Source organism: Panulirus ornatus, unplaced genomic scaffold, assembly GCF_036320965.1.
Source record: "Panulirus ornatus isolate Po-2019 unplaced genomic scaffold, ASM3632096v1 CTG_7510_pilon, whole genome shotgun sequence".
NCBI lineage: Eukaryota > Metazoa > Arthropoda > Malacostraca > Decapoda > Palinuridae > Panulirus > Panulirus ornatus.
The window spans coordinates 26,041-44,003 of record NW_027265291.1 but is presented as its reverse complement, the minus strand read 5'-3'; the positions used below and the strand labels follow the sequence as shown (position 1 = coordinate 44,003).

Below are 17,963 nucleotides of genomic sequence, written 5' to 3'. Positions count from 1 at the left end.
GTTTTATTCACTTTCAGGTTGTCTTCTGCTGTACCTCTAGGTTGTCTTGTGCTGTAACTTCAAGCTGTTTGCTTCACCTCCAGGTTTTTTTTCTGCTTTACCTCCAGGTCGTCTTCTGCTGCACCTACAGGTTGTCTTTTGCTGTACCCCCAAGTTGTCTTCTGCTGTACCTCTAGGATGTCTTCTGCTGCATCTCCAGGTTGTCTTCTGCAGTACCTCCAGGTTGTCTTCTGCTGTACTGCCAGGTTGTCATCTGCTGAACCTCCAGGTTGTCCTCTCCTCTTCCTCCAGGTTCTCTTCTGCTGCACCTTCAGGTCTTTTGCTGAACCTTCAGTCTGTCTCCTGCACTTCCAGGTTGTCTTCTGTTGAACCTTCAAGTTGTCATTTGCTGTACATTCAAGTTGCTTTCTGCTGTACCTCCAGTTTGTCTGCTATCCCTCAAGGTTGTGTTCTGCTGCACCTCCAGGTTGTCTTCTGCTGTACCTGCAGGTTGTCCTCTGCTCCACCATCAGGTTGTCTTCTGCTACACTTACAGGTATTATTCTGCTGTACCTCCAGGTTTTCTTCATCTGTACCTCCAGGTTGTCTTCTGATGTAACTCCAGGTTGTCTTCGTCTGTAACTCCAGGTTATCCTCTGCTCCACATTCAGGTTATCTTCTGCTGCGCTTACAGGTTGCATACTGCTGTACCTCCAGGTTATCTTCTGCTGTACCTCCAGGTTGTGCTCTACTGCTAATTGAAGCTGTCTTCTGCTGTACTTACAAGTTGTCCTCTGCTGTAACTCCAGGTTCTCTTCTGCTGTACCTTCAGGTTGTCTTTTGCTGTACCTCTAGGCTGGCTTCTGCTGTACCTTCAAGCTGTTTGCTTCGCTTTCAGGTTGTCTTCTGCTGTACCTCTAGGTTGTCTTGTGCTGTAACTTCAAGCTGTTTGCTTCACCTTCAGGTTTTTTTTCTGCTTTACCTCCAGGTCGTCTTCTGCTGCACCTACAGGTTGTCTTTTGCTGTACCCCCAAGTTGTCTTCTGCTGTACCTCTAGGATGTCTTCTGCTGCATCTCCAGGTTGTCTTCTGCAGTACCTCCAGGTTGTCTTCTGCTGTACTACCAGGTTGTCATCTGCTGAACCTCCAGGTTGTCCTCTCCTCTTCCTCCAGGTTCTCTTCTGCTGCACCTTCAGGTCTTTTGCTGAACCTTCAGTCTGTCTCCTGCACTTCCAGGTTGTCTTCTGTTGAACCTTCAAGTTGTCATTTGCTGTACATTCAAGTTGCTTTCTGCTGTACCTCCAGTTTGTCTGCTATCCCTCAAGGTTGTGTTCTGCTGCACCTCCAGGTTGTCTTCTGCTGTACCTGCAGGTTGTCCTCTGCTCCACCTTCAGGTTGTCTTCTGCTACACTTACAGGTATTATTCTGCTGTACCTCCAGGTTTTCTTCATCTGTACCTCCAGGTTGTCTTCTGATGTAACTCCAGGTTGTCTTCGTCTGTAACTCCAGGTTATCCTCTGCTCCACATTCAGGTTATCTTCTGCTGCGCTTACAGGTTGCATACTGCTGTACCTCCAGGTTATCTTCTGCTGTACCTCCAGGTTGTGCTCTACTGCTAATTGAAGCTGTCTTCTGCTGTACTTACAAGTTGTCCTCTGCTGTAACTCCAGGTTCTCTTCTGCTGTACCTTCAGGTTGTCTTTTGCTGTACCTCTAGGCTGTCTTCTGCTGTACCTTCAAGCTGTTTGCTTCGCTTTCAGGTTGTCTTCTGCTATATCTTCAAGCTTTTTGCTGCACCTCAAGGTTATCTTCTGCTATGCCTCCAGGTGAAGACTGTCTTCTGCTGTACCTTCAAGATGTTTGATTCACTTTGAGGTTGTCTTCTGCTGTACCTCTAGGTTGTCTTCTGCTGTACCTTCAAGCTGTTTGCTTGACCTTCACTTTTTTTTCTGCTGTATCTCCAGGTCGTCGTCTGCTGCACCTACAGGTTGTCTTCCGCTGTACCTCCAGGTTGTCTTCTGCTGCATCTCCAGGTTGTCTTCTGCTGTACCTCCAGGTTGTCTTCTGCTATACTACCAGGTTGTCATCTGCTATACCTCCAGGTTCTCCTCTGCCCCAACTTCAGGTTGCCTTCTGCTACACTTACAGGTTTCATTCTGCTGTCAATACCAGTGTCGGTGTACTGACTAGCGTGAGCACTGTTGAGGGAATTTATGCCACTGAAATACGTCAAATGGCTGCAAGGTTGCAACAGGCATATCCAGAGGACCTGGAGGACTGCTATCCTGATGAATCCTTCATTATGTTCAGTGCACAAAGTGCAAGTCACATGTGATGACAAGACCCTTTATATGCACTTCGTGAACTAGACACTTCACAACTGGATGTGCTTTTGCCCAACATATGAGTTGCTTTGATTATTCATGCGACTATTATGGCGCCAAATGCTGGAGGGGATCGAGCCATTAAAATATCTAGAAACATGCATTCCGCATTAGCGTTACTATAAGTTAACCCAGCATGCTATCGACTCCGTGATCAGCTTATATAGGATTTGTGTATAGTGTTATAATTTCATGCTTTACGTGTGAGGAATTAATGGTTTTAATATAGTGCCTGGCGCCCCAAGGTAGCTTAACTCACAGAGGGGCTCCACAAGTGAACACAGGTATAAGGTATCATGTGTTAAGTTCAATTCTGATATTTTCTATCACTGGCTGTCATACGTGTTATCTGCGTCTCTAGAGGATGGCGCTTTGATCACGCCGCTGGCATATCTGTCCAATCGAAAAAGATCAGTATGGAAAATGTTACTCTCCTAGACTAGTGTGGTGCCAGTCTATCATGAAAGTGATATATAGAACTCTACCTCAGCGATCAGATAGCGTTACAATAATCACCTGCTCTGCGTCTGATATCTCCTCTGATGACATTTTTTGATATTTTCGGCAGAGATGATAGGTTCCACCGAAATTTGAGATTCGAAAAGGTGGTGTTAATGGTCACAATAACACCATAAAAGATAGTACACATATTAATACAATGATCAAAATCAAAGCACTTCATTATCAGTATAAGTTCGCTTTACTATTAAGCACATTTTACTTAATATGTCACCTAGGAGAAAGTCTTTTTTTTTTACCCTAACCGTTCTCTACACGTTCTCCTTTACAAGTTACGAGCTTATCATAAGATAGATTTAGTGGTGGCAATATTAACGCCTTCATAAAACCTATAGTAATCTAGGGTAGTTATCCTTCTCAAATACATTCTCCGTCGTTCAAATATGTGACGTCAGATGTTTATGTCAGTTGACCCAGAGCAATGGTGGCTTAAGGATTTATCCAGTGTGTGTCTGTTTGTACAATGGTTTTAAACCCATTTTTTTGACAGTGTTACGGTGTGAGAACTGTCGACATACCAGTGGATATAAGAACAATGGCTAATTATCCTAAAGCGTCTTCATCTGGTGTACAAGACATTCAGAGAGTGTAAACATTCAGTTGTCGATGCCATGAAGATCACACACAAACAAGCGTTCGTCACAAGAGGCAGCCAAATGGAGGTCAAAGTATTATACTGCTATACATTTGGATAGAGAAGTCATGCTGAGGACGCTGCATGACCTGGACGAGGTAAGTAAGTTTTCGTTGAAATCATAAGACATGTTTGACGCTGGCGGTGAATCACTGAACGAAACCCAGGACGCAAGTGGGTGGAGCTGTTGCCATATGATTCATCGTCAAATCTTTATTATGCTTTACTTCTGGTGAAATTTATAGACGATACGAGTGAATAGTTATGTTATCTATACATTACGTAGAAGCTGTACATTTTTACATATGAGCATAAAGAATATACTTTGATTACGTGATTACGTATCGAGATATTTACTTTTTCATATACGTCTATTTAAAAGAAACTCTTAATGAACTTTGTATGACCATTTTGATGAAGAAATAGATAATTTTATCTGATATAGAGAGTATATTATCAGAAAAGACGTCAACATATTTGGTTGGTAGGATGAAGTAAATGGAGACACCGAGACCGTGGGAGGGTGGGAGCCGTAGGCCTCAGACCTGTTAACACACTTCTGGATTCCAGCCCAAGTTTTCATCTCAATTTTTTTTACACGTTGTATTTATATATGTTGGTGACGTCACCTGATGTTCTGACGTCACTGTTCCATGATTAGGTCGGCCTGATGACGTCGACTTCAAAATGGTTTTGACGTCAGCATAGAAATGTTAGGAAGATTTGATCATATATTTCTTACAGTTCACTCTTTGTTAATGTTTCCTCCTGTGCTGCGTTACATAGGCTGAGTCTATCATTATCTTTTAGACCAGTGGATTTCACTCACGTGTACGTTTTTCATATGTTTCGTGGTATAAGGTTTATATTAAGTCTCTTTATAGTATCCTATAACGTGTTATAAGATGGGATCTTATATAATGATAATTCTTTTTTTTTTCAACAATACTGCCATTATTTATGACCCCTTGATATGCCTTACTATATAGTAACCTGTTGCCTCTTATTGAACCTACAGTATGTCCTCAACGGTACCTGTAGGTTGTGTTTCGCTGTAACTACTGGTCATCTTCTGCTGTACCTAATCTTCGTATTCTGCTGTACCTACAGGTTGTATTCTGCTGTACCTACAGGTCGTTTTCTATTGTACCTACAGGTCGTCTTCTATTGTACCTACAGGTCGTCTTCTAGTGTACCTACAGGTCGTCTTCTAGTGTACCTACAGGTCGTCTTCTAGTGTACCTACAGGTCGTCTTCTACTGTACCCACAGGTCGTCTTCTACTGTACTTACAGGTCATCTTCTACTTTACCTCTGTCTTCTACTGTACCTACAGGTCGTCTGCTACTGTACCTACAGGTCATCTTCTACTGTACCTCCAGGATGTCTTCTACTTTACCCACAGGTCATCTTCTACTCTACCCACAGGTTGTCTTCTACTGTACCTACAGGTCGTCTTCTATGCCTAGAGGTCATCTACTGTACCTACAGGTCGTCTTGTCCTGTGCCTTCAGGTTATCTTTTACTGTACCTCCAGGTTGTCTTCTACTCTACCTACAGGTCGTCTTCTACTGTGCCTCCAGGTCGTCTTCTACTGTACCTACAGGTCTTCTTCTGCTGTACCTCCAGGTCGTCTGCTGCTGTACCTACAGGTCGTCTGCTGCTGTACCTACAGGTCGTCTGCTGCTGTACCTCCAGGTTGTGCTCTGCTGTACCTCCAGGATGTCTTCTGTTCCACCTCCAGGTTGTCCTCTGATGTACTTTCAGGTTGTCTTCTGCTGTACCTTCAAGCTGTTTCCTTCACCTCCAGGATTCTCTTCTGCAGCACCTCCAGGCTGTGCTCTGATGTACCTTCAGGTTGTCTTCTGCTGTACCTTCAAGCTGTTTGCTTCACCTCCAGGTTTTGCTTCTACTGTACCTCCAGGTTGTCTTTTACTGTGCCTCGAGGCTGTCTTCTGCTGTACCTCCAGATTGTCTTCTGCTGTACATCTAGGTTATCCTCCGCTCCACCTTCAGGTTGTCTTCAGCAACACTTACAGGTTTTCTTCTCCTGTACCTCCAGGTTGTCTACTGATGCACCTCCAGGTTGTCCTCTGCTTCACCTTCAGGTTGTTTTCTCCTCCATCTTCAGATTGTCTTCGGATGTAACTCTAGGTTATCCTCTGTTCCACCTTCAGGGTATCTTCTGCTGCACTTACAAGTTGTATAGTGCTGTACCTCTAGGTTGTCTTCTGCTGTACCTTCAAGCTGTTTGCTTCACCTCCAGGTTTATGTCTGCTGCACCTCCAGGATGTCTTCTGCTGTACTTCTAGGTTGTCGGATGCTGTACCTCTAGGTTGTCTTCTGCTGTGCCTTCAAACTGTTTCCTTCACCTCCAGGTTGTCTTCTGCTGCATCTCCAGGTTGTCTTCTGCTGTATCTACAGGTTTTCTTCTGCTGTACTTCCAGGATGTCTGCTGCTTTACCTCTAGGTTGTCCTCTGTTGTACCGCTAGGTTGTCTTCTGCTGCATATCCAGGTTGTCTTCTACTGTACCTCCAAGTTGTCTTCTGCTATACTTCCAGGTTGTCTTCTGTTGTACCTCCAGGTTCTCTTCTGCTGCACCTTCAGGTCTTTTACTGAACCTCCAGTCTGTCTCCTGCACTTCCAGGTTGTCTTCTATTGAACCTCCAAATTGTCCTCTGCTGTATATTCAAGTTGTTTTCTGCTGTACCTCCAGTTAGTTTGATGCACTTCAAGGTTGTCTTCTGCTGTATTTCTAAGATATCCTCTGCTCCAACTTCAGGTTGCCTTCTGCTGTACTTCCAAGTTGTCCTCTGCTCCACTTCAGGTCATCTTCTGCTGCACTTACAGGTTGTATACTGCTGTACCTTCATGTTGTCTGCTGATATACCTCCAGGTTGTCTGATACATACCTCCAGGTTGTCTGATACATACCTCCAGGTTGTCTGATACTGTACCTCCTGGTTGTGCTCTACTGTACCTCCATGCTGTCTTCTGTTGTACCTCCAGGTTATCTTCTGCTGTACCTCGGGGTTGTCTTCTGCTGTACCTTCAAGCTGTTTGATTCACCTTCAGGTTGTCTTCTGCTGTATATTCAAGCTGTTTCCTTCACCTCCAGGTTTTTTTCTGCAACACCTCCACGTTGTCTGCTGCTGCACCTACAGGTTTTCTTCTGCTGTACTTCCAGGTTGTCTGCTGCTATACCTCCAGGTTCTCATCTGCTGTACCTCTAGGTTGTCTTCTGCTGCATTTCCAGGTTGTCTTCTTCTGTACTTCCATATTGTCCTCTGCTGTACATCCAGGTTCTCTTCTGCTGCACCTTCAGGTTTTTTGCTAAACCTCCAGTCTGTCTCCTGCACTTCCAGATTGTCTTCTGTTGAACCTCCAAGTTGTCCTCTGTTGTACAATCAAGTTGTTTTCCGCTGTACCTCCAGTTTGTCTGCTGCACCTCCAGGTTGTCTTCTGCTTTACCTTCAGGTTATTTTCTGCTGTATCTTCAGGTTGTCTTCTGCTGCATCTTCAAGTTGTCTTCTGCTGCATCTTCAGGTTGTCTTCTGCTGCATCTTCAGGTTGTCTTCTGCTGCATCTTCAGGTTGTCTTCTGCTGCATCTTCAGGTTGTCTTCTGCTGCATCTTCAGGTTGTCTTCTGCTGCATCTTCAGGTTGTCTTCTGCTGCACCTTCAGGTTGTCTTCTGCTGTACCTCCAGGTTTTCTACTCCTGTACCTCCAGGTTGTCGTCTGATGCACCTCCAGGTTGTCTTCGGCTGTAACTCGAGGTTATCCTCTGCTCCACATTCAAGTTATCTTCTGCTGCGCTTACAGGTTGTATACTGCTGTACCACTAGGTTGTCTTGTGCTGTACCTTCAAGCTGTTTGCTTCACCTCCAAGTTTGTTTCTGCTGCACCTCCAGGTTGTCTTCTGCTGTAATTCCAGGTTCTTTGCTGCTGTACCTCTAGGCCGTCCTCTGCTCCACCTGCAGGTTGTCTTCTGCTACACTTACATGTTTATACTGCTGTACCTCCAGCTTTTCTTCTGTACCTCCAGGTTGTCCTCTGATGCACCTCCAGGCTGTCTTCTGCTGTAAATCTAGGTTTTCCTCTGCTCCACACTCAGGTTATCTTCTGCTGCACTTACAGGTTGTATGATCCTGTACCTCCAGGTTATCTTCTCTTGTACATCTAGGTTGTGCTCTGCTGTACCTCCATGTCTTCCGCTGTGCCTTGGGGTTATCTTCTGCTGCACCTCCAGGTTGTGCTCTGTTGTTTCTCCAGGTACTCTTTTACTGTACCTCATGGCTGCCTTCTGCTGTACCTTTAAGCTGTTTGATTCACCTTCAGGTTGTCTTCTGCTGTACCTCTAGGTTGTCTTTTGCTGTACCTTCAAACTATTTGCTTCACCTCCAAGTTTTTTCCTGCTGCACCTCCAGTTTGTCTGCTGCTGCACCTATACGTTGTCTGCTGCTGTACCTCCAGGTTGTCATCTGCTGTACTTCTAGGTTGTCTTCTGCTGCATCTCAAGGTTGTCTTCTGATATACCTCCAAGTTGCCTTCTGCTGTACTTTCAGACTGTCCTATTCTGTACCACCAGGTTCTCTTCTGCTGCACCTTCAGGTCTTTTGCTGAAAACTCCAGTCTGCCTCCTGCACTTCCAGGTTGTCTTCTGCTGTACCTCCAGGTTGTCTTCTGCTGTATCTTCAGGTTGTCCTCTGCTGCACCTCCAGGTTGTCGTCTGCTGTACTTCCAGGTTCTTTTCTGTTGAACCTCCAAGTTGTCCTCTGCTCTACATTCAAGTCATTTTCTGCTGTACTTCCAGTTAGTCTGCTCCACCTACAGCTTGTCTCCTGCTGTACCTTCAGGTTGAGCTCTTTTCTACCTCTAAATTGACATCTATTCCACCTCCAGGTTGTCTTGTGCTCCATCTTCTGGTTGTCTTCTGCTGCACTTCCTGGTTGTCCTCTGCTCCACCTTCAGGTTGTCTTCTGCTACACTTACAGGTTTTATGCTTCTGTACCTCCAGCTTTTCTTCTCCTGTACCTCCATGTTGTCTTCTGATGCACCTCCAGGCTGTCTTCTGCTGTAACTCCAGGTTTTCCTCTTCTCCACACTCAGGTTATCTTCTGCTAACACTTACAGGTTGTATGATGCTGTACCTCCAGGTTATCTTCTGCTGTACATCTAGGTTGTGCTCTGCTGTACCTCCATGTTGTCTTCCGCTGTTCCTCGGGGTTATCTTCTGCTGTACCTCCAGGTTGTGCTCTGCTGTTTCTCCAGGTTGTCTTTAACTGTAACTCATGGCTGTTTTCTGCTGTACCTTTAAGCAGTTTGATTCACCTTCAGGTTGTCTTCTGCTGTACCTCTAGGTTGTCTCTTGCTGTACCTTCAAACTATTTGCTTCACCTCCAAGTTTTTTCCTGCTGCACCTCCAATTTGTCTACTGCTGCACCTACACGTTGTCTGCTGCTGTACCTCCAGGTTGTCATCTGCTGTACTTCTAGGTTGTCTTCTGCTGCATCTCAAGGTTGTCTTCTGATATACCTCCAAGTTGCCTTCTGCTGTACTTTCAGACTGTCCTATGCTGTACCTACAGGTTCTCTTCTGCTACACCTTCAGGTCTTTTGCTGAAAACTCCAGTCTGCCTCCTGCACTTCCAGGTTGGCTTCTTTTGAACCTCCAAGTTGTCCTCTGCTGTACATTGATGTTGTTTTCCGCTGTACCTCCAGGTTGTCTTCTGCTTTACTTCCAAGTTGTCTGCTGCTGTATCTCCTGGTTGTCTTCTGCTCCATCTTCAGGTTGTCTTCTGCTGAATCTTCAGGTTGTCTTCTGCTGAATCTTCAGGTTGTCTTCTGCTGAATCTTCAGGTTGTCTTCTGCTGAATCTTCAGGTTGTCTTCTACTGAATCTTCAGGTTGTCTTCTGCTGCACCTCCAGGTTGGATTTTCCTGAATCTTCAGGTTGTCTTCTACTGAATCTTCAGGTTGTCTTGTGCTCCAACTTCAGGTTGTCTTCTGCTGAATATTCGGGTTGTCTTCTGCTACACCTCCAGGTTGTGTTTTCCTGAATCTTCAGGTTGTCCTCTGCTGAATCTTCAGGTTGTCTTCTGCTACACCTCCAGGTTGTCTTTTGCTGAATCTTCAGGTTGTCTTCTGCTCCATCTTCAGGTTGTCGCTGTACCTCCAGGTCTTCTTCTCCTGTACCTGCAGATTGTGCTCTGCTGTTCCTCCAGGTTGTCTTCTGCTGTACCTCGAGGTTGTTGTCTGCTGTACCTTCAAGCTATTTCCTTCACCTCCAGGTTTTTTTTTTTTTGCTGCACCTCCAGGTTGTCTTCTGCTACACCTATGGGTTGTCTTATGCTACACCTACTGGTTGTCTTCTGCTGTACTTCCAGGTTGTCTTCTGCTGTATCTTCAAGCTGTTCGCTTCACCTCCAGGTTGTCTTCTGCTGTACTTCCAGGGTGTTTTCTGCTGTATCTACAGGTTGTCTTCTGCTGCTGCACCTTCAAACTATTTGCTTCACCACCAAGTTTTTTCCTGCTGCACATCCAGGTTGTCTTCTGCTGTACCTCCAGGTTGTCTTCTGCTGTAACTCCAGGTTGTCTTCTGCTTTACCTCCAGGTTGTCTTCTGCTGCAGCTACAGGTTGCCTTCTGCTGTACTTCCAGGCTGTCTGCTGCTGCTGCTGCACCTCCAGGTTGTCGTCTGCTGTACTTCCAGGTTCTCTTCTGTTGAACCTCCAAGTTGTCCTCTGCTGTACATTCAAGTCGTTTTCTGCTGTACCTCCAGTTAGTCTGCTCCACCTCCAGGTTGTCTTCTGCTGTACCTTCAGGTTGAGATCTTTTCTACCTCTAAATTGACATCTACTCCACCTCCAGGTGTTCTTGTGCCCCATCTTCTGGTTGTCTTCTGCTGCACTTCCTGGTTGTCCTCTGCTCCACCTTCAGGTTGTCTTCTCCTACACTTACAGGTTTTATGCTTCTGTACCTCCAGCTTTTCTTCTCCTGGACCTCCAGGTTGTCTTCTGATGCACCTCCAGGCTGTCTTCTGCTGTAACTCCAGGTTTTCCTCTGCTCCACACTCAGGTTATCTTCTACTGTACATCTAGGTTGTGCTCTGCTGTACTTCCATGTTGTCTTCCGCTGTACCTCGAGGTAATCTTCTGCTGTACTTCCAGGTTGCGCTCTGCTGTTTCTCCAGGTTCTCTTTTACTGTACCTCATGTCTGTCTTCTGCTGTACCTTTAAGCTTTTTGATTCACCTTCAGGTTGTCATCTGCTGTACTTCTAGCTTGTCTTCTGCTGCATCTCAAGGTTGTCTTCTGATATACCTCCAAGTTCCCTTCTGCTGTACTTTCAGACTGTCCTATGCTGTACCTCCAGGTTCTCTTCTGCTGCACCTTCAGGTCTTTTGCTGCAAACTCCAGTCTGCCTCCTGCACTTCCAGGTTGGCTTCTTTTGAACCTCCAAGTTGTCCTCTGCTGTACATTAATGTTTTTCGCTGTACCTCCAGGTTGTCTTCTGCTGTACTTCCAATTTGTCTGCTGCTGTATCTCCTGGTTATCTTCTGCTCCATCTTCAGGTTGTCTGCTGCTGTATCTCCTGGTTGTCTTCTGCTGAATCTTCAGGTTGTCTTCTGCTGAATCTTCAGGTTGTCTTCTACTGAATCTTCAGGTTGTCTTGTGCTCCAACTTCAGGTTGTCTTCTGCTGAATCTTCAGGTTGTCTTGTGCTCCACCTTCAGGTTGTCTTCTGCTGAATCTTCGGGTTGTCTTCTGCTACACCTCCATGTTGTGTTTTCCTGAATCTTCAGGTTGTCTTCTGCTACACCTCCAGTTTGTCTTTTGCTGAGTCTTCGCGTTGTCATCTGCTCCACCACCAGGTTGTCTTCTGCTCCATCTTCAGGTTGTCTTCTGCTGCATCTTCAGATTGTCTTCTGCTACACTTCCTGGTCTTATTGTGCTGTACCTCCAGGTCTTCCTCTCCTGTACCTGCAGGTTGTGCTCTGCTGTTTCTCCAGGTCGTCTTCTGCTGTACCTCGAGGTTGTCGTCTGCTGTACCTTCAAGCTATTTCCTTCACCTCCAGGTTTTTTTTTTGCTGCACCTCCAGGTTGTCTTCTGCTACACCTACTGGTTGTCTTCTGCTGTACTTCCAGGTTGTCTGCTGCTGTTCATCCAGGTTGTCTTTTGCTGTACCTCGAGATTGTCCTCTGCCGTACCTTCAAGCTGTTTCATTCACCTTCAGGTTGTCTTCTGCTGTACCTTCAAGCTCTTTGCTTCACCTCCAGGTTTTTTATCTGCTGCATTTCCAGGTTGTCCTCTGCTCCCCCTTCACCTTGTCTTCTTCTACACTTACAGTTTTTATTCTGTCGTACCTCTCGGTTTTCTTCTCCTCTACCTCCAAGTTCTCTTCTGATGTACCTTCATGTTGTCTTCTGACACACCTCCAGGTTGTCTTCTGCTGTAACTCGGGGTTATCTTCTGCTGTACCTCCAGGTTGTGCTCTGCTGTTTCTCCAGGTTGTCTTTTACTGTACCTCATGGCTGTCTTCTGCTGTACCTTTAAGCTGTTTGATTCACCTTCAGGTTGTCTTCTGATGTACCTCTAGGTTGTCTTTTGCTGTACCTTCAAACTATTTGCTTCACCTCCAAGTTTTTTCCTGCTGCACCTCCAGTTTGTCTACTGATGCACCTACACGTTGTCTGCTGCTGTACCTCCAGGTTGTCATCTGCTGTACTTCTAGGTTGTCTTCTGCTGCATCTCAAGGTTGTCTTCTGATATACCTCCAAGTTGCCTTCTGCTGTACTTTCAGACTGTCCTATGCTGTACCTCCAGGTTCTCTTCTGATGCACCTTCAGGTCTTTTGCTGAAAACTCCAGTCTGCATCCTGCACTTCCAGGTTGGCTTCTTTTGAACCTCCAAGTTGTCCTCTGCTGTACCTTCAGTTTATTTTCTGCTATATCTCCAGGTTGTCTTCTGCTGCATCTTCAGGTTGTCTTCTGCTGTACCTCCAGCTTGTGTTCTGTTGTTCCTTCAAGTTGTCTTCCTCTGTACTTCCAGGTTGTCCTCTGCTGTAACTGCAGGTTCTCTTCTGCTGTACCTTCAGGTTGTCTTTTGCTGTACCTCCAGGCTGTCTTCTGCTGTACCTTCAGGCTGTTTGCTTCTATTTCAGGTTGTCTTCTGCTGTATCTTCAAGCTTTTTGCTTCACCTCAAGGTTATCTTCTGCTATACCTCCAGAAGAAGACTGTCTTCTGCTGCACCTTCAAGTTGTTTGCTTCACCTTCAAGTTTTTTTCTGCTGTACCTCCAGGTCGTCTTCTGCTACACCTACAGGTTCTCTTCCGCTGTACCTCTAGGTTGTCTTCTGCTGTACTACTAGGTTGTCATCTGCTGTACTTCCAGGTTGTCCTCTCCTGTTCCTCCGGGTTCTCTTCTGATGCACCTTCAGGTCTTTTGCTGAACCTCAAGTCTGTCTCCTGCACTTCCAGGTTGTCTTATGTTGAACCTCCAAGTTGTCATTTGCTCTACATTCAAGTTGTTTTCTGCTGTACCTCTAGTTTGTCTGCTGTACTTCCAGGTTGTCCTCTGCTTAAACTTCAGGTTGCCTTCTGCTACACTTACAGGTTCCATTCTGCTGTCAATACCAATGTCGGTGGACTGACTAGAATGAGCCTTTGAAGACGCCAAAGGGGATTTACATTAATCCTTCAATTTTCCTCTAAATTTTTCAATGTCTCCACGCAATTCTCTTGCCCTTTGGCATCCCCAAAGTGGTATTAAAGTAAGCTTTCGAAATGTTTCTTTCCCTTTTGATGCCTCTATGCCCCTATAATTGCCTTTGGCGGCACCAAAGGGGATTTAAACTAAATCTTTAATTTGTCTTTTTATTTTTGGATGCCACCATGCAAAGGTATTGGATTTTGGCACCCCTAAACGGTCTGTTAAGTAAACTTTTAATTTGTCTCTTTCCCTTCAGATGCCACTATTCCCCTGTAAAGGCCTTTGAAGACGCCAAAGGGGAGTTAGATTAATCCTTCAATTTTCCTCTAAATTTTTCGATGAGTCCATGCAATTCTCTTGCCCTTTGGCATCCCCAAAGTGGTATTAAAGTAAGCTTTCGAAATGTTTCTTTCCCTTTTGATGCCTCTATGCCCCTATAATTGCCTTTGGCGGCACCAAAGGGGATTTAAACTAAATATTTAATTTGTCTTTTTGTTTTTGGATGCCACCATACAAAAACTTTGGCACCCCTAAACGGTCTGTTAAGTAAACTTTTAATTTGTCTCTTTCCCTTCAGATGCCACTATTACCCTGTAAAGGCCTTTGAAGACGCCAAAGGGCATTTAGATTAATCCTTCAATTTTTCTCTAAATTTTTGGATGCCTCACCGCAATTCTCTTGACCTTTGGCATCCCCAAAGTGGCATTAAAGTAAGCTTTCCAAATGTTTCTTTCCCTTATGATGCCTCTATGCCCCTGTAATTGCCTTTGGCGGCGCCAAACGGGATTGAAAATAAAACTTTAATTTGTCTTTTTAATTTTGGATACCTCCGTGCAGCTGTATTGGACTTTGGCACCCCTAAACGGTCTTTTATATAAAATTTTAATTTATCTCTTTCCCTTCAGATGCCACTACTCCCCTGTAAAGGCCTTTGAAGACGCCAAAGGGGATTTAGATTAATCCTTCAATTTTCCTCTAAGATTTTGGATGCCTCCACGCAATTCTCTTGCACTTTGGCATCCCTAAAGAGGCATTAAGGTAAGCTTTGCAAATGTATCTTTCCCTTTGGTGCCTCTATGCCCCTGTAATTGCCTTTGGCTGCGCCAAAGGGGATTTAAACTAAAGCTTTAATTTGTATTTTTATTTTTGGATGCCACCATGCAAAGGTATTGGAATTTGGCACCCCTAAACTGTCTTTTAAGTATACTTTTAATTTTTCTCTTTCCCTTCAGATGCCACTATTCCCCTGTAAAGGCCTTTGAAGACGCCAAAGGAGAGTTAGATTAATCCTTCAATTTTCCTCTAAATGTTTCGATGCGTCCATTCAATTCTTTTACCCTTTAGCATCCCCAAAGTGGCATTAAAGTAAGCTTTCCAAATGTTTCTTTCCCTTTTGATGCCTCTATGCCCCTGTAATTGCCTTTGGCGGCGCCAAAGGGGATATAAAATAAACATTTAATTTGTCTTTTTATTTTTGGATGCCACCAGCCAACTGTATTGGAGTTTGGCACCCCCAAAGGATATTTCAAGTAGACTTTTAATTAGGGTCTTTCCCTTTAGATGCCACTATTCCCCTGTAAAGGCCTTTGAAGACGCCAAAGGACATTTAGATAAATCCTTCAATTTTCCTCTAAATTTTTGGATCTCTGGTTGTAACCATTGTAGAGCGAGTGGTGAACTATAGTTAGGTGTACTTAATGTAATTACAACAGCTAGAAAATGTAGAGAACAATGAACTCGGTAGACAGAGACTTCGAAGTATATTGCTATTGACTCAGGTGACAGCTAATGATTGTTCATCCTGGAATGTGTAACCCGCCATGGACGTTATTACAGTGAACATGGTTTTGGTAAATTGATAGTTTAGCTCATCCGAATGACATTCTTTGTTTAGGATTTGCAAATACAAATAGTAACAGGCCACCGGGTCCTTTTGAAGTTTCGTGTTGCCAGTGAAAGAAATTAGAAATTGTGGTAAGAGTTCGCCCCACTTCCTAACCTCCCCTATACGTGGTCACTTCATCCGTTCTCACACCAACAGACCACAATAATAATGGCACATTTCCTTTATAATTATCTGCTTCTTGGGAGGTTAGGTAAGATTTTCATAGGCTACGGTCGGGTGGGCGGGGAGGTACTGCACCTGGTCAAGGTGAGGTAGGCTAGAATAGACGGGTGAGTGGTGGCTACCAAACTGGATCATTGTGAGGTAGGTTCGGTGAGCCGCGAAGCTGTGGTTACTATACTGGGTCGCGGTGAGGTAGCCCAGAAATGGTAGGTGAGTGGTGGCTTCTGTATTGAGTTATGGTGAGGTAGGTTGGGTCGGCTGGCCGGGGAACGGTAGCTCGTCTACTGGACCCCGGCGAGGTAGGCTATGGTGAATCTGAGAGGTTGGTGCTCAGAAGTCGCATGATCACTCTCCTTGATAATGTGTTCTCCATACTGGTCATCGCACATGAAGTTGTCCTATCCTCCAACACCATGAAGTGGAATAGAAGAAGGTTGGAGAGCGGTAACCTTAACGACTTAATGTAAGTTATAAGAGTGTGTGAAAAGGAGTGGAACATAGCAGCAATGGTGAATGATGTATAGAGAATGGAATACCTGCATCGGAGTTTATTAGCAGCCAAATCCGAAGTGTCTGTTCGCGGGTAACTATATATGGGTATGCGTAAGTTTTGATAACAATGAAGTAGGCAATATATTTGAAAATATTTGTCATTATTGTAACCTCATTTTCATATTAAAGGTATTACGTAGATTGTAAGTTATGAAATTAGGCTTATAACTATCTAAACTTGATAATTGAAATTTAGATTTTCAATTCAGGGAACTGAGTGTCCATTCTTTGTGAATATTGTTGTGTTTTATTGTTGGCAGAGAGAACATGAGTGGCAGAGGCAACCCCCTCCAGCGAACGTGATAGGCATAAGACGTTTTTCCGTTGAGCCGCAGGCTAATTTTGCACGACAAGGGAACACACCACAGAACTCCCGCGAGGAATGAACGTCTGAGGGAACAGCACATTGAATGAAACAGAATCTGGTCTGAAGCAGTGTTCACGGGGGAGATGTGTATATCCAACTCTCATGGTAAGGTTCAGTGCTGGAGGAGGAACTGTAACCGATATGACGTTGAGAACTTGTTGTTGTTCAAAGACTTAGAACGGCATAGTTATAGTAACCAGAAATTCATGTTGGTAACCAAAAGTTAATGATATACTGTTTATAAACCACTGGGGATAGGGGAGAAAGAATACTTCCCACGTATTCCCTGCGTGTCGTAGAAGGCGACTAAAAGGGAAGGGAGCGGGAGGCTGGAAATCCTCCCCTCATTTTTTTTTTTCCAAAAGAAGAAACAGAGAAAGGGGCCAGGTGAGGATATTCCCTCAAAGGCCCAGTCCTCATCCTCTGTTCTTAACGCTACCTCGCTAATACGGGAAATGGCGATTAGTATTAAAAAAAAAAAGAAAAACCACTGTTGATATAAATCTTGCCGAATCACTACAATAAGCGTTAAAATCATAATGTTTCGCATGCACATATGACCGACCCAGCATGAGCGAGGAGGCCCGTTCATATCACCTTACCTGTTTCATGTAGAGGAGAGTGACATTACATGGCTTGGGTGACGTTTTCCACATTGGAGGTTGCTTTACTGCAACGACTGTTGCAGTAAGTGCTGGAGGAACGTTTCTACCGTCTCTGCGGGCGAGGAGTTTACCTCTCCATGCCGGGCCTGTCATTTCTATTAACGATAGATGCCCCGTCCACACTGCTCGTGCCGTTCAACGCTGGTACTTAGGAACAAGACACCCTGGAGCTCCTGGACAAGCCAGCAATGAACACACCAAATTATCATTGAACATGTTTGGGCAAAAATGGTGTACACCTGGCAACCAGGAGACAAGATGACTAGTCATCAACTACTGAACCATGTCCACGCCTTTCAGGAACTCTGTAGGCTGGGCGGTGTATTAATCTGTACCTAAAAACTGGGTTTCATTTGTCTTTATAAATTGATTGGTTTATTGCTTAATACATATGTGTCAATAATAAGCATAAGACAATGTATACTTTTACGATATGTAGTGGAAAATGTATGTGTTTGATTTATTCACGTTATGAACGTTGTTCATGTCGCCAATATATTCTGTTTTTTCTTTCCAGCTGTAAGGAACGATTAACGTTTGATAACGATTGCAATAAAATATTTGAATGGTTGATTGTGTTTGATTATGTATATTGTTTTTATGATGTATTGAATGTCGAACCTCCCACAACACACAACAACACATCAGCGTGATACGAAAGAAGAGTCGTCAGTGAAGAGAGAGGTTAATAATTTCAGCATCGGCCAACTTTACCGCTGACGAATGATGGAGTGTATCAATATCCTGCTTACGAGAAGGACAGGCTGGAGTGTTCATGCAAATATCGTATTATAACGGGGAAATCGTGTGGCATAATTGTAACCTATTTGCAGAATTGATATCACCAGTGTTCAGTTAAGAATATATCTTGCTGCTCAGATACTTAACCTTACTACTACAGCACTTGGTTGAGTGGTTTGCATTAACCACTTGCAGCCTTCACCTACCTCAGCTTTATAGATATCACACCCTCTCCAACTGAAATGTCTGAGGTACATTTTGATATGATAATGAATGAGGATGAATGTCACAAGTCGATTATCGTAGAAATTGATGGTTTGGAAATGATTTTTTTTTTTTTTTATCCGCGA

At 44.4% G+C, this 17,963-nt stretch overlaps 1 long non-coding RNA gene across 1 annotated transcript; it reads left to right on the top strand.

Annotated features, from left to right (window-relative positions):
- Positions 1-1,427: 1,427 nt before the first annotated feature.
- LOC139748553 (uncharacterized) lies at positions 1,428-17,443 on the top strand. Its single transcript, XR_011712731.1, has 3 exons — positions 1,428-3,612; positions 14,126-14,258; positions 16,101-17,443. It is a non-coding gene; the product is annotated as an uncharacterized lncRNA (long non-coding RNA).
- The last annotated feature ends 520 nt before the right edge of the window (positions 17,444-17,963 follow it).